Here is a 12,619-nt window from a genome sequence, read left to right as displayed (position 1 = left end):
AAGCCAGCATTAATTCAGGCTTAGTTCTTATACTCTATCCTCACGTACTTCTCTGTTCCAGTCAAACTGGTCTACTAGTGGTTCCTTACATATGACATTTCACTTCCTGAGATTCTGCAATGGATATTGCCCATTCTCTCCTCAACTGAATCTTAGGATCCTTGGTTTCCTTCAAAAGGGATAACACAGGTGGTATAGAAGGGAAAGTGTTAGACCTAGAGTTATGAAACCCTGAGTTCAAATCCAGTCTCAGACACTTAATAGCTATATAATTCCAGACTAATAACTCTGTCTCAGTTACCTCATGTATAAAATGGGGAAAGTAACAGTATATGGGATTATAAAGAGGATAAAATGAGATCATATTTGTAAAGCACTTTTCCAATCTTAAAGTGTTTTATGAATGCTAGCTATTATTGCTAATTCAAAGCTTGGAAACGTTCTACATGAAAACTCTCAAAATTCTCTTCCTCCTAGCTGCTAGCTCACTAATTCTTAAAATTACCTTCTCTTCATCAGGTATATTTTAAATATACATTTCTATATAGAGATGTTGTCTCTCGTTACAATGTAACTTTTTTTTAGAACAAGGACCTAATTTTGTCTTTGTATCCCCAGAGCTTAAAAGAATCTGATACACAATACATGCTTCATAAATATTTATTAAATCAATTATTGACTGAACATATAAGACCAAGAACTATTAAACAATAGACAAATGGTCAAAAGATATGGGCAAAAGAATTGCAAAGTACAATCATATGGAAACTTGCCACCAATCACTCCTAAGTAAAATCTAAATCAAAATAAATCTAAAGTTTCACTTCATGCTCAGAAAATTAGCAAAGATTACAATGGTCAGACTAATCAATAATGGAGAGGTGCTCAAAACAAAATAAATCAAACAAAAAGCCCAAAGCATGTGTTTTTGCTGTTCCACCTGTGAACTAGTCCAAGCATTCTGAAAATGCATTTGGAATCATGCTAACAAAGTGACTAAAATGTCTACCAACATTGACTTAGAGGTTCATCTGCTAGGAATACACCCTAAAGAGAGCCATAACAAAAATAAATCCTCCACATACACAACTATATATAATAGCACTATATTAGCAAAAAAAAAAAAAAAAAAAAAAATTGTAAACAAAGTAGATGTCCATTGACTAGAAAATAACTAAAGAAATCATAGTTCTTAGTAATATGTGAAGCCAAAGATGAAGAATTAAGGAAAGAATGAATGAATGAAAATTAAATGAATGAAAAATCACTAAGTTTTTAACCATGTTCCAAACACTATGCTATGCTAAGTACTAAGAACACAAAGAGAAAGGAACAAGAAACTGACATAGACCAAAAAACAAATCAGCAATCCCTTCTCTCAAACAGCTCATATTTTCTAATAGGTCAAGACAACACAGAAAAGAAAAATCAGCTTAAGGGCCTATGTAAAGGCTTGGAAATCTGTATGACTGCTCAGCAACAGAGCAGAAAGCAAGGTTCACTGATCCTTAGGTAACATCAGTAAGTTTTATGACAGTATTGGGGGGAGTCTCAAGAGCAGAAAAGCAGGGCAGATGGTAAGACTGGAGGACCTTAAGAGTATGTAGGAGTACCATGATCAATTCTAATGGATGTGGCTCTCCAACAATGAAATGATTGAGAACAGTTCCAATGATCTTGTGATGAAGAGAGCCATCTACACCCAGAGACAGGACTATGGAAACTGAATGTATTTCACAACATAGTGAACAACTCTTGTTGTTGTTTGCTTGCATTTTATTTTCTTTCTCGTTTTTTCTGTTTGATCTGATTTTTCTTGTGCAGCAAAATAATTGTATAAATATATATGCATATATTAGCATATATATCTACCATGTTTAACATACATTGGATTACTTGCCATCTAGGGGAAGGGATAAGAGGAGAGGGAAAATTGCAATGCAAAGTTTTACAAGGGTTAATGTTGAAAAATTACCTGTGAATATGTTTTGAAAATAAAAACCCTTAATAATAAAAAAGTATATGGTAGGGAAAAGTGACTGATTCACCAAAAGGAATAGAACTAATGAATCCAATCTCATTGAAGTCATTAAGCATGCCTATGTATTTTGGGTGGCAGGGATAGGATGAGACAAGAAGTTATGGGAAGTTTAAGATTTTTAAGAATTAAAAAATGAAATACACAGAAAAAAGGGGATAAGATAATGTCTGTAATAATGTAAGTGAAAGAAACAAATATCCCAAAACTGAATACTACGTAAATATTAATGACCAAGATAGATGCAGGAGAAAACATAAGAAAATGTATCAATTTACCCTCTTTTAAATGGAAGAAAGATGGGAATGAAACATTCCATGTACAGTCAAACTTAGTCAATATGCTGTTAGTTTTGCTAAACTGCTTTTTTCCCCATCAAACCTTGATTTTCGATTCTTTTGTTATAAGTGATGGTTCTCTGGACAATGGAAGGAGAACAGTCAGAATAAAAGAATTAAAAAAAAAAAAAGTTAGGGTTAGGGACTAGACCAAAGATAAACAAACAACTAAAAATTCTAATTCCTCTGTGAATCCAAGGTGGAAAGAAAAACACAAAGATTTACTAGCTAAAAAGTGGAAGAGAATTCTGTTCAGTGTAAACACTGAAGGTTGAGGGGAGGTGAAGAACTATTCAAACTTGATCTTGTTAAATGAAATTGAACAAGCTGGTTAAATTTTAAAAAAGGGGTAGGAGTGGAACAGGAAGTCAAGTGTGAGATATGTACTGGAAGAATGAAAAAAAAAAAAAAGTTTGGTTTTGGTTTTCACATATTAACCGTGGTGCTAAAGATAATCACTAGTTAAAAGTAATATTTTTTTCCCTTCAGATAGAGATTTTAAACTAGATAGAAGTGGCAAACAACACAAACAATACTTCTTCCACTTTATCAATAGCTGGTTTCATTTCATACTGCTAGAATAGATAAACATTTATATATTCTTCCATAATTCAGAGAAATAGAGTTTGGTGGTCTTCAAAGTAGGTATAACATTTCCACATCACAATTCAAAAATACCACTTCAGGTGCTCATTTTTTAACTGACCCACAAATAACAGTTAAGTCAGGGTTCATTACTATGACCTCCCATCCATTTAACAGCACAATGCTCATTTAATGAGAGCATCAACAAACAGTAATGGCTCATTATGAAGCTATTGTAGTGTTCACTAGACAGAATAACTCTCTTAATGACTAGAATACCCTTAGCCACTTTAAGAAAGAAAATAAGGAAAGTAATCTCTGGGATCTTCTAATAATTATTACTATACTTTACTATTCTTTGAAAAAAAAAATACAGAGCAACTAAGTAATTAAATCACAACAGCTTAAGTAAAGGGAAAGAGGAGGGAGGTAGAAATGCAACAAAATTTGCATCTCTCCATAAAAGCTGCTAGGTGGTACAACAAAGGATTGAATATAAAATCAGGATAACCTGAGTTCAAATCCAGCCTCCTATGCTAAATCACACAGCCCAGGATGTCTCAGTTTCTCTACTGCAAAATAGGAATAATACCCATCTATCCATCTATTTATTTATTTTTTTAGATTGTTTGGACTAGGTGAAAGGAGATTCTTTGTCTAAATTGCTACCTAGCCTAAATCACTAAATGGGTGAATCTTCAGTCAAACTGAGCCTTGTTAAAGAAATTTAAAAAAGAGTCAAGGTCTTTCATTGTATCCAGGGCCATCTCTAGTCAACTTGATCTATATAATGTCACTGGATTCAGGTAGCTCAGGAGGAGAAAATAAGATTGGTGACCTTGCACAACCCTCCCTCATTTATATCCTATCACTTGCATGTCATGACATCACTTGCCTGATGTCATAGTCATCTTCAAAAAGGAAGGATAAATAACAAGCTGGAATAATAATAGTAACTACTGCTCAGGGCTGTTGTTAAGGGAAAAAAGAAAATGTTTGTAATGCACTTTGTAAAGTCATATAAATCACTATATAAATACCAGCTACAAAACAATAGCTATTATTATTATTGATAATATGATAATGATTATATGAGAGGAAAAATATAGTATGTTATTAAGATGTTTTTCCTGTTGCAAAGTCAAATTTAATCTCTTTCTAACTTGCAAAATCAGTTAAAAAAAAAAAAGGAGGGAAGGAAGAGGGAGCAAGGAGTCTATCTGACAGTTATAAAATTATCTGATCATATAATTAAAGTCGATAGGAAAGTAAAATTAAAATTTCACCTTTTATAAAAGAATAACACATTTATATCATACACACACACACACACACATATAAACATTTAAATTCAATAAGACAAATATTTACTGTGCAAAGCATTGAACAAGTTAGGTCCTGTATATGACATAAATAAAACAATGCTTGCATTCCAGAAAGGATAAAAAATGTAAAAAAAAAATTTACACAAATAAATAAATACAAGAAATTTCATAGGCTAAGTGCTAACAGTGAATAAGGGGTCAGTCTCAGAATCAGGAGAATGGCAATTCAAATATACCTTTCACACATGCTGGATGTGTGACTTTGGGCAAACTACTCTCACTAATCCAAGAACATAAAGTCCTAAGCCTTCAAGAAAGAGATATAATATTAAGTATTGTTGCATAGTATAATATAGTAAAAAAGGATGATTGCATATGAAACTGCAAATCTACTATATACAACTTGCTATTCCTTTAAAATATAAAAGTTATCACACAAAAAATATTCTTTTTCCTTTTTTTTCTTTCCTGCCACCCTAGAGATGGGTAACATTACACAAAGATGTATATACATACAAAAGATTTTTACATTTATATTTTTATATATTATGCCCATATATAAAATTATTTTATTTATATTTTAGTTTTTAAAATTTTTAAAAACTCTAAGAAGATATGATATGTGTGGACTTCACTAGAGTGTCCTCAAAAATTCATGGTACAAAAAGGGTTAAGAACCCTTGGATTAGATAATTCCTTAGATGCCTTCTTTTTCTTTGATACTATAGCCACAAAGGCCTGAATTAGGATGCTAGTCCTAGGAAAAGGAGACAAATGAGAATGCTTGGAAAGTAAAATGCATGAAGTTAGCAACTGACAGGATTTGAAGGCACAAGGAAGATGAATGCAAAAAAAAGAAAGAAAAAGAGGAATAAAACATTATTTGGGATTAAAAGAATGGTTAAAAAGGAAGGCCTTAACAGAAATAGTTGTTTGAAAAGAGGTAGGGCAAAGTAGAATATGATAAACTCTAGAAGAGACATGTTGAATCTCAAATAGCAAAAGGACATCTAAGTAATAACTGGTAAATAGCTAGTCTGATTTCATTACAACAACACTGTGGCATAAGAATTATGCTCATTTTGTTTCCTGAGGAACCTGACATTCAGAAAAAACTGAAGTGGCCACAGTCACTTGGGACATAAGTTTTAGATAGGAGATTTTAACCAATGTCCTCTGAATCCAAGTCCGGTATCTTTTGGCTATACAATTATCTAACTTTTTATGCTCATCCAGTCTATATTATGTCAGAAGTCATGACAGACATTTCTATTACATATCCTACAGTAATTTTGTATGATTCCTAATTTTTTACATGAGTCCTTTCAGTATTAACAAATGTTAGAACAAACTGATGTTTTAGTCCTAAAATTAACTGCTACTTTAAATTTGGTGGTTTTAACTATGTCTAAATTCAATTAACAGCTTTAACAAAACAGCATCTTAATCAAAGTTTGAATATTCTGCTATAATTGTTACTGATTTCTTATTGAATTTTTAATGAGACGCTATAAAACAGAACATCAAAAAAATCAAATACAGAACCAAAGTTTAAATGTTACTTCCAGGAAACTTGAACAGTTTCAAAAAAGATTAACTATATAAGGAAACATCTTCAATACAATAAATATTTTAACAAATGCTTTGTGTTCTCTTTGCCAAAGATATATCTCAATTGATGGATAATGAAAATATCTCCAATTTCCATGTATCTTCTCTTTAATTTAACTCTAACAATATTGAATATATCCTTATTCAATGTGTTCTGGGAAGACAGCATTTCTTATAGAAGAAGTAGAGAAGTAGTAGGAAATCATGGATGCATTATTGCATGCTGGAGTCAGGAGATACCAGGGCTCACATCCCACCTGGAACAAGTTTAACTTCTCAGTTTCCATTTCTTCATCTGTAAGAAGGAGATAATAGCTGGAGCACTTTTATTCATGTGGTGTCTTTGAGGAAACACATATAAAATGCTTTACAAACCTAAAGGTGGCTTATATAAAAATCAGATATTATTATGTATAAGAAAACATAATTTTCAAGGTTTTGGCCAATAACAACACAACAAAAATACAAATCAATTGAAAAATATTTATTAAGCACCTACTGCAGATGTAAGCATGTAAAAATTAGGATGAGGAATATATCCAAGTGAGACTGTCCCTCCCTATTCCCTTCAAAGAACTTATGTTTTCCTGGAAAGAAACAACATTTATACAAATAAAGATACAATTACATAGCTATATAGATGAATAGACAGATAATTAGGCAGACAGAAAGACAATTTTGGGGAAAAGGAGGCACTGTAAAACACTGAAGTCTCATGAAGAAAGTGTCTCTTGAACTTTGAAAGTTTATTCTGAATGAAACAAGGGTTCTATAAAGCAGTGGAGGGAAGAAAGAATATTCCAAGCATGAGCATGAGCAAGATCCAAATAGAAGCAAAAGATGAAATGTTGCTTTCAGGGAACAGCAAGCAGGGTCAATCTTGCTGGGAAGGGATGAGTAATCAGAATAGAAAAATAAAGTCAGATTGTGAAAGCCTTTAAATATCAAGTGAGGAATTCCAAAGTTTATCCATTAAAGGCAGTGGAGGGCCAATGAAGCTTCAGTGGAGGGCCGAATGGTCACATTTGGAATTTTAGGATTTGAAATTTTCAAACAATGTAGAAGAAGATATATTTGAGAGGGAAGAGACTGGATTTAGGAAAGCTAATTATAAGGTTATTATACCTGACTAGTTGAAAGATAATAAATTCCTGATATAGGGTGATGATTGTGGGAGCAGAGTAAAAGGGATAGATAAGAGAAATGTGAAGGAGGTGGAATTGCCATAAATTAAACTTCATATTATTATTTACTTTATTACAATAGCTTATCAAGATCTTTTTGCATTCTGTTTATTCATTATGTTAATTCTCTCTCAGCTTTATGTCATATATGCCCTTTTCTATTTCATTATTAAAAATTCTGAACAGCACAGGACCACGGACAGATCCCTGAGGACAGTCTACTAGAGATCTCCCTCAAAGTTCTTATTGCCTTATTAATGTTTAGTTAATTAGTTCAGAAAACAAAATTATATTATTAATTACTTGTTTTCTTCTTTTTTGAACTTAATATAATTATATTTTATATACTGATGTCCACTAATATTGCTATATTTGCTCAAAACATTTTCATTTCACAAATATACTTTTATCTTGTATGAACATTTTGAAGCATAGAGAAAATGATTCAGCATGTTCAAGAGGTTTATTTTCTATAGCCCTGTTTGTGAATTGCAAAAAAAGATTTCAGTAAAGGAAAAATATATACTTTATACATCACACTTCTAATCCTTTTGAGTCTAAGAGCAACCAACATGTTTATCTTTGTTATTTTTTAGAGACACAATATTTTACTAATGACAATCCTCTAGAACTATGTTCCTTTAAGTGAAGTTAATTAGTTTTAAAAGATATTTTTGTGCATTATACTTTCTAGTCACCGAAATATGAAGTCAATTTTACATTCTTTAACCATATAAAACTTTGTGAAATGGAAAAATACCCTAATTATAATACATGGGAATTCCCATATCAATTAGTACTGATTTGGGGATCTCAAGCATACTTTGTTCAATACTTATATGCCTTCAAAAGCAGAGAAATCTTCTTCTGAGTAACCTAAAGTATTCTACACAGTTTAAGTTTAGATTTGATGTTGTTCAGCAGGGGAGAAAATTGTTGACGGTTTTCTTTTAAACCAAGCTACTCCTTATAGTAATTAGAAGAAGAGGACGATTAAATAGCTATTTCAGAAGACAAAGGAAGTAGAGAAAGATGACTGAGGTATCTATATACTGTTCTCTTCGTCACTACCCATTCCAAACTGTTGATACACAAAAAGTTTGCCAGCCAAGTATAAAGAAGTAAAGCATCTCATGGCAAGAACAAAAGGCAGAAAACATAAAAATACAGCGAAGCAACTATCATCACAATTTCTATACCATCATCCATGCAGCCATGTAATTTTGTTAAATCACAGAAAAGCACAGCCTTTTAATCAATTATGCTGAAATGTTAACTGAGTGTCATTATCAGAGTTACACTCTTAATTTTTACATTGATCACACCTGGCATGATGAAACTAAAAAAAATTCATTTTTAATGTCATATAAAATGTTCAATTGTGATATTTTCAGTGAAACTTAGTAATTCTTTCTAAGATCTTTTTTCACAAATGTGTTAAATATGAAAACCCCCCACCAAACTATGACATATAATCTATTAGACAAATATGAACTTTGAAAAAAATGAATATTTAGAGAGGGAGGGCATCACAGAGAATGTTAACATGGAGTTTTTAAATACAACAAAAGATATTTTGGAAAGTACATATATTTTAAATGGAGTCAGCTATTTATTAAGCAGTTATTTAGAAAGTTAAATTACTTTGTCTCTAAAGAAAAAGGAAAAAAAAATCCTTACACCTTTTGGATTTTAGCAAAGCTTTTCACTGTTACCAGACGCATGGTGGCAGACAGCCAGCTGAATGACTGGTGACTCAAGTTTCTGTGGACTCCACAGTCTGATAAAGACAAGGGCATCAATTTTAAGTTGTGACAGCCAGCTGTAGCTGTAATCTATTTTTATATAAAAACTGGCAAACATGTAGGGAAGATAAGGTTTCAGTCAAATACACATTTTGTCAATTGTTTCTTCTCTTCCCATACTGTAAATTAAATGTGTTGCATTTAAATACGACATTTCAAATCTAAGGAGTTAAGGCCATTTAAAAATGTAGTCTAAGAACAAAAACTGAAATTCAATAATAAATTAAAATAAAAATTGCTTGGAAAATGTTTGAAACATTATTCAAAGTGAGTGACAGGAACCCCACCTTCCTACTCTCTCATTCCAACTCTAAAGGCAATGTCTGTCCATAGTCCATATCAAAACAAGTCCACAAGCCAAAATTTGGCTCTTGGAAATAATATACACAATGAACCTTTTCTCCTCTATATTGGGATATGCAAAAACTCACTACTTAATTTTTTAAAAGAGCCTCTTAATGGAAAATACAAAAAGGTGAAACAAAGAAACAATCCAAAATGAAGGCTGGGAGCATCTCTGAAAAAATAACAACAGCACATTACTTCCCATTCTTCAGTCTCTTAGGGTAGTTACTGCCTTATATGTCTCATTAGAAAACATTTCATAAAATTAACTCTGACCCCTTGTTATTCAGAGCAATCTTATCTCAATAAAAACAGAAGCAACCAGAGATGGACAAGAAGCGGCAAAGATACCTGAATCCATGAAATTACTAGGATTACCAAAACAAAAGAGGACCAATAAGAATTCCTCACATGCACATGCACCCTAGAATTCATGTAAAAACAATGTTCCCACATGAATATTCTTGATATTTTCTCAACTATTTTCCCCCCCTGGGGGAACATGTTTAGTATCAGAAGCTGTACTACACATGCGATTAACAAAAGCAAGATCAAATTAAACAGATGACATGATTAACAGTATTCATTTCATGCACGGCTGTGCTTTATGGCATAGATAAAGACTGAAAGTAATTACCATGAACTGAAACTCCTCCACTGACCCTGCTTGCTGCTAGCAGCCGTTCACTAGTGATGTTTTACAACAAAGACCAATGCCTTTCTTCCATCAGTGGCTTTCTCCTTCTTTTATGCTACAAGCTAAGCACCTCTACCGTTGCAAGAACACAGTACAGTACCTCTGTATCTATGTCTCTAATGCAGCATAAAGATTACTGTGGAAACCTATCAAACTGGCAAGCAGCAATGTCAACAGCCAATAGGAAAAAGGCACATGTAGAATCTAGCACATGCTCTCTGAGGCTCAGATACTGTCACCACTGCTTAGCAGCCTGTAATCTAATTATAGCCATTTGCTAGCACAGTGCTATTGGAGCAAAGCACATGAGCAAATTAAATTTTAATAAATTAGACCTCACAGACAAAACAATCATGATTGTGTCATTTGGAGGGCTGTCTCACCTTACAATCTATCAGTGATTTTAAAGTGATTCTGCCCTCCCCCCAATGTAAAGAAACAAAGTGATTAAAATGCATGCAATCTAATACCAGTTTGGTCAAATTTAATCTATTCCCATGTTGAAGCTCAAATATAAAAATCCATATTGTATATGTACAGTCATTAGTGCAATAAAATCATATTTGGATTCGATTTACCTCGATTAGTAATTTGATGATCATTTGCACAAGAACAAATCAAATTTTCTTCTACATTGTTTGAAATGTCATGCAAATTTCTGCCCCTATGGAAAAGTCATAATCAATTCTGAAAACTTAAATCGTGGACTTTTATATCTTATTTCAGAGAATTTTAGAGATGGGTAGGTCCTTGGAGATAATCCAGTTCCTCTTATGGATGATGATGAAACTGAGACAGAAACAGGTGAAATAGCTAAGGAGGCAACATTCAAATCTCAAGTCTTTCCATTCTTAGGCAACTCATTCTATCACTATTTATTAAGCATTTATTCTATGTAACCATGTTGTTGTTTTTTTTCCTAATACACCAAGAAGACTGATGACCAATCCTGTAACAAAATATTTTTCTAACAAGCATAAGTTAGCAAAAATTCATTAGGAGTTAAGATAAAATCAAAACTTTCTTTTTTCCTTCAATAAGGCATTACATAATTTCCTGATATTGGATCTGTTCTTTGTAGAACTTAAATGATTAAAAGGTAAAGAATGTTTTAATTAATGAAAAATTTTAAATTCATTAAATTACTTTTAAAATAATTTTTTTTATTATTAAAATAGCCATTCTTTATCAATTGTATCCAGTAATACTAAAAACATTTCTGTTATCATGTTACCTTTTTTCTTTTTTTTCTTTTTCTTTTTTTTTTTTATTAATAATAATAGTTTTTATTTACCAGATATATGCATGGGTAATTTTACAACATTGACAATTGCCAAACCTTTTGTTCTAATTTTTCCCTTCTCCCCCCCCCACAGATGGCAGATTGACCAATACATGTTAAATATGTTAAAGTATAAATTAAATACAATATGTGTATACATGTCCAAACAGTTGTTTTGCTGTACAAAAAGAATCGGACTTTGAAATAGTGTAAAATTAGCCTGTGAAGAAAATACAAAATGCAGGCAGACAAAAATAGAGGGATTGGGAATTCTATGTAGTGGTTCATAGTCATCTTTCAGAGTTCTTTTGCTGGGGGTAGCTGGTTCATGTTACCTTTTTTCAATGATAGTAGCAATTTAATCAATTTGTTATTCCTTATAAGACTTGGTCATGAGAACCTTTTTTTTTTTTTTTTTTTTTTTTTTTTTTTTTTTTTAACTCTATCAGTTAGATTCAAATTTATTGGTAAAATTAAAATGTCTAAGCAGTAGAATTTTTTCATTCTGTTATTAAAAATTTCAAGTTATCATGTTCAACAGCACATTATTTGGTCCATGAAACACTCCATCATCAAACTAATGAGCATTTGGAAAATCCTTATTATATGAAAACACTACCACTAAATAAAGTTACAAATACAACCAAATAATCTTTATGCTCAAGAAGTTTACATTCCATAGGGAGAGATAATATAAACCTATAAGAATACCCAAAATATATGCAAAATAACATTCTCCTTTTGAAGAGATGGGAGGGAGATACTAATTGCTGCAGGGATTAAAAAAAAAAAAAACATGTCGAAGGAGTTGCTTGATCAAAACTTTGAAGGAATTCTCAGAAGCATAGATGAAGAGAGTATACATTCCAAAAATGGGGGGCTCAGGCAATGCAAACACTCAGAGACAAGAGATTGATCATAAAGAATAGCAAAAAGTTCAGTGTGACTGGACCAGATCATCAAAACAGTCAGGGGATTTTGTATTTGATTCTACTTGATGCTCATTGAATATGTTATTTTTGAAAATCACTTTGGCAACTGTGTGGTAGATGGATTAGAGAGAAAAAAAAAACACAGCAAACAGACAAATTAAGGGGCATTAATTTAGTCAAAAATGAGGAAAGTTGAAAGTAGGGAACAATTCAGTAAGTAGAGAGGAGATTATACAAGAAATTCCATGGAAGGAAAATCAACAAGACTTGGCAACTGACTGAATGTGAGGTGAGGGAATGAGCTTTTTCTACCTTTATGATTAGAATTGTAGACGAGTAGACAATGAGGAATGCTGACTCTGCTGCATTCCATCCCTCCCTTAAAACTTGTACATTAAAAACTATTCTGGAAACCATCAGTGATAGAAGCAGCATGGTTCCTGAACTCTGTGAAAAACTATTAAAAATACAGGTTAT

General features: G+C 32.2%; 1 protein-coding gene across 21 annotated transcripts in view; it reads right to left on the bottom strand.

Annotated features, from left to right (window-relative positions):
- Positions 1-12,619, bottom strand: part of FAM110B (family with sequence similarity 110 member B) — a 200,715-nt gene that overhangs the window by 87,604 nt on the left and 100,492 nt on the right. For 5 of the 21 annotated variants that reach the window (XM_074278731.1, XM_074278726.1, XM_074278713.1 and 2 more), the window contains exon 1: positions 9,869-10,296. The exons of the other annotated variants lie outside the window; for them this stretch is intronic. The gene's annotated coding sequence lies outside the window, so the exon portion shown is untranslated. Of the gene's footprint in view, positions 1-9,868; positions 10,297-12,619 lie in introns of those variants that run through there. 21 annotated transcript variants of the gene reach the window in all.

Source organism: Sminthopsis crassicaudata, chromosome 1 (assembly GCF_048593235.1).
Source record: "Sminthopsis crassicaudata isolate SCR6 chromosome 1, ASM4859323v1, whole genome shotgun sequence".
NCBI lineage: Eukaryota > Metazoa > Chordata > Mammalia > Dasyuromorphia > Dasyuridae > Sminthopsis > Sminthopsis crassicaudata.
This window is presented reverse-complemented; position numbering and strand designations above follow the sequence as displayed.